This window comes from Notothenia coriiceps, unplaced genomic scaffold (assembly GCF_000735185.1).
Source record: "Notothenia coriiceps isolate Sejong01 unplaced genomic scaffold, NC01 NC01_scaffold00018999, whole genome shotgun sequence".
Taxonomy (NCBI): Eukaryota; Metazoa; Chordata; class Actinopteri; order Perciformes; family Nototheniidae; genus Notothenia; species Notothenia coriiceps.
In genome coordinates, this window is record NW_011351700.1 from 2,107,449 (window position 1) to 2,112,245 (window position 4,797).

The 4,797-nt window shown below is 42.2% G+C and overlaps 1 protein-coding gene and 1 long non-coding RNA gene across 4 annotated transcripts in view; one reads left to right on the top strand and one right to left on the bottom strand.

The window, feature by feature from the left end:
- LOC104951482 (keratin, type II cytoskeletal cochleal-like) overlaps window positions 1-4,797 on the bottom strand; it is a 26,970-nt gene that overhangs the window by 17,767 nt on the left and 4,406 nt on the right. The gene's annotated exons all lie outside the window — the stretch shown is intronic.
- Window positions 1-4,797, top strand: part of LOC104951481 (uncharacterized) — a 62,817-nt gene that overhangs the window by 9,723 nt on the left and 48,297 nt on the right. The window lies entirely within an intron of this gene.

Below are 4,797 nucleotides of genomic sequence, written 5' to 3' on the forward strand. Positions count from 1 at the left end.
GGGCTGTATTGTGTTGTTAATAAGTCTATCTGGGAATACCTGTGAGCACTGACCGTCACCCCCCCCCCCCTATCGGGATACCTGCGGCACTTGACAGTCGCCCCCCCACACCATATCTGGAGATACCTTGGAGCACTTGACGGGTCGCCCCCCCACCACTTTCTGGGAACTGTTGAGCACTTGCAGTCGCCCCCACAACCACTATCGGGATACCTGCGAGCCTTGACAGTCGCCCACCCCCCCCACCGATATCTGGCGATACCTGCGAGTACTTGACAGTCACCCCCCCTATCTGGGATACCTTCCCAGCACTTGACAGTCGCCCCCGCCCACCCTTATCTGGGATTACCTGCGGACTCTTTGACAGTCGCCCCCTCCCACCCTATCTGGAGATACCTGGCGAGCACTTGACATCCCCCCCCCCACCACTATTGGGATACCTGCGAGCACTTGACATCCCCCCCCCTATCTGGGATACTTGCGAGACTTGACAGTCACCCCCCCCCACCACTCTCTGGATACCTGCGAGTACTTGACAGTCACCCCCCTATCTGGGCATACCTGGTCCAGCACTTGACGTCGCCCCGCCCCCCCTATCTGGGATACCTGCGAGCACTTGACAGTCGCCCCCCCCCCCCCCTTCTGGGACTACCTGCGAGCACTTGACTAACTATAGGGGGCAGGACAATAAGTAAAATTATTAATAACGTATTAACTTAATTCTAGAACATCTTTACTTTGACGAGGTAGACCCGAAGTTTGAAAGTCGTCGAAGAGAAACAGAAAACAAGTAAAGTTAGAGCGTGTTCTTGCTCTGTTATATTTCTACTAAAGAGAGGCTTCAAGCGGCTGAAAGGACAGGCTAAAAGTGTTAAAGAAATTTTGTAACAATTACAGAAGTAAAGAAATTGTAAACGTCATACAATATAAAAAGTATAAACGTAATACTTTCTAAACTAAGAAAGTCAAAAATGTTGCTAACTCGGTTTAGAGGTTTATAAAAGAAATTACATATAAATAAGATCAATCTCGTGGACAGTGTTATGGTCTAAGGGGGGGACCTATTTAATCAATAAATCGTATTGCATCCAGACTACGTGGTTATGCCAGACGAATAAAAATCGTTAATCGCCAACCGTCATCGCCGCAGCCTAAAAGGCATTACATAAGTCATCTCACAATCGCTACTGCAATCGCAACCTTAATCGCAACCTCCAATACCAATCTACAATCGATCTACAATCGTCAATCTAATTGTCAATTTACATCGACAACCATAATCGCCAATCGACAATTCGCTAATCTACAATCGTCTTCTAATCGTTATCTACACTCGGACAACCGTCAATCGCCATCGACAATCGTAATCTACAATCGCTAATCTACAAAGTCAATCTAATCGTCAATCTACTAATCGCCAACTGAATTCGTCAATCTACATCGTCAAGGACTTGTCCATTAAACTGTCATCTACTCGTCTTTCATTGTCATTTACAATCGTCAACGCATTGTCATCTAAAATCAGTAATCTTACAAGCCGTCCATTTACAAGTCGGTAATCTACACTCGTCAATCGGACATTGTCCATTCTCAACCGGTTAATCTAAAAAATTCGTCAATCCGACGTTGTCCAATGCTAACTCGGTCAATCTACAACCGTCAATTTCAACCGTAATCTAATCAACCTGAAGATCACCAATCTACAATCGGGTAATCGAAGTTGTCCATACATCGTCATCTAACTCGTCAATCGACATTGTCCTCTAAATCGTCAATCGTACATTGTCCATCTAAAAGTCGTCCAATCTACATTGTCCATCTAAAATCGTTAATCTCTGTCATCTAAATCGTCCATCTACATTGGCATCTAAAATCGTAATTACATTTCCATCTTAATCGTCTATCTACATTCGTCCATCTAAAATCGTCAATCTACATTGTCCATCTAATCGTATCTCCATTGTCCATCTAAAAAATCGTTCAATCTACATTGTCAATAATGTCTATCTCATTGTCCATCTAAATCGTCAATCTACATTGTCCATTAAAAATCCCGAGAGGATGTGTTCCAGGTGTCCCACAACAACAACTATCTCTGACCGAGAGCTGCCCGGTCACAAACTGGTAACCACAGCAACTTGCTAGGGCAGCCCCTCCTTAAGGGAGATAGCGGCTGCTCAAGGCCGGTCAGCTGCGTCAGAGGGCGAAGAAGGAGGAGAGGACATGCAGGGTGAATTATTCCCTGACATATATTTTTGACTAACCAGTTGCTTGGGAGGATTTGACTAGTCCTTCTTTTGGTTTGTTTGTAGAAATGAAGAAATCTCTCTTTGTGTGATCACAGTTAGTCACGACTTCCTGTTGAATCCTTCAGTCAGCAGCAGTGACGTTGAGCCATCTTTAGTCTTGAGATAGAGGACTCACCCGCCATCCATTTAAAACATGTTCACTTATTCACGTTGAAAGTAATATAACATAAATGCCTGACACACTGCACAGGATGCAGATCAATAGTTTGTTGGGAATTTACCTCACGCCACTAACCAGTGTTTAATTATTCCATGAAAACAGTATTTCCTAAAAGTACATAAGGCATGCTATGAGAGAGGAAAGAGAATTGTTGTCTTTAAAATATATCTGTAAGTGAGACAAATAATTGACCCAGAGAGGCATTAACATGTTTCCTCTGTGGATATATTCCAAGAAAGTAAAATTTAAAAGCACTTAAAAATGTGATCCTATTTAAGTTAAGATAAAATATACCGTTATTGATCCATGTTGGGAAATTCAGGTGTTTAAGCAGCACCAGGAATACCATTCAAACACAGGACAGCCCAGCGAGCACAAGCCTATATATAAATGGCAATATGTGCAACTTGTACACCAGTATTGACAATGATTTGGCTTTTTAATATATGTGCATTTTTACTCAGATTATTTGTGGTTTCTTGCACTTTTTGTAATTCGCTTTGGATGAAATTAAGGTTTAAACACGTTGACCCTTTTCCTTGCATCTGAGATTATCCTGATGAGATTTTCTCAGATGTTTTTTAATATACGTTAAATGCGTAAGCACTGTAGTCAAATACTGACACAACAGTGGACCCAAATGAGGCATTATTTACATATTTGATATACCCTTAAATGCAATAACGTTGGGAATGTTCTTTGCCCTCTTGCTTTGGATAAAATGATTGTTTTAAACACATTGACTCTTCTGTAGCATCTGAGATGTACCATTACATGCTGAAAAATAGGCAAATACTGACTAGACACTTGCTCTAAATGGGGCATAATTTACATATTTGATATATCCTTAAAAGCAATAACGTTGGGAATGTTCTTTCCTCTTGCTTTGGATAAAAGGAAGGTTTAAACGCGTCCTGATTTGAGTTTCTCCGATGTTTTTAAATTTTTACCATTAAATGCTGTAAAATGCTCTTAATGGGTTATTATTGACATATTAGATAGATCGCATAAACCCACGTATATTTGACTAAAAGCATGTGTACTGTATAGGTCCCTATATAACGGACCATATGTGCTGTGTGTGCCTCAGCTCTGTGAATTAGGCGTCTTTGCATCGTGCTCAGCGGCGTGCAGCAGCCCACTTTAGCTGGAAAATGCCAGGTGTCGTGTTGGTTCTTGTTGGTTTCACACAGCGACTCCACGCCTCCCTGGAAACGCTCCGCTCAGGTCTCCATAGGATTGACTGTTATTTCCAGCTTGTTTGTGGCGCTGAATAATGAGTGCTCTGTAAGGCCTGATGATATCATTTGGAGAAAAATAACTAATTATGGAGCGAGGAAGCTACAGATTGGGACTGCGCTGGTGTATTTCACTTGACTGGCACCACCTGCCCTCTATATGTCACACTCACTTCACTTAACCCCCCCCCCCCCCCCACAGTTGGAGCTGCCACTTATGTGCAAACCCCCAGAAGACTCAGAAGAAGTGGGTTGCACTTGATTATGATTTTTTTTTATTTACTCGTAAACAAAAGAGCAGGAGTTTTGGTGCAAGCAGGATTCAGGGGTAGCAACAGGAAGTCCCTGCCGTGTTGCTGTCTCGAGGAAAAGTTGAGAAAGTCAGAGCGTTGGAGATGAAGTTGTGGAAATCGAGCAACAGTATTTATCACATGTTGTGTCCTAGACGAGCTCCGTTTCTGCTGCATTTTGTCTCAAATAGTCCATTAGATGCTCAGGAAGTAGACTTTTAGCAGGGCAGGAGTTAGCTTCAGTTAAGTCGTGCATTTCTCTCATTGTGCATGATATTTCTCTCGCACTTCTTCCTTTAAAAAGTGTCCAAAATAGTTTTATTTGTGCCAAGAATGCCTCATTAAGTTTTGACATTTATGCTGGGGCTGCACGGATTCCACAAGCTCAAAAACATTGAGTGATTTTCAAAATAAAACGCTGATGATGCCCGCAGTGTGCATCCTGACCGCAGCATATTTAAAATGATATTTGACTTAATCATTGTTAATAATTTTATTTACCTTGCAGCATACATTCAGGCTGAAATGTTTTTTTTTACTGTTTTTTTTATCAATAAATGCAAGGCAAAAAAGGATCTCTGGGGAAACGAAGAACAAAAAGTGTGTGTGTGTGTGTGTTTGTTTGAGTGCACCTCAATGCAGGAGGTCTTGAGCATGAAAAAGCCTCATATTTTCACTTAGTAACACTCGCGCTCCTATTGGCTAGCGCTCCACCACATTGTACGTGATAGGCTAAGGCGGTGGGACATCTCTAAGCTGGTTGACGGGGGTGAAAAGAGTTGCTGCAGCATGAGAAAAAT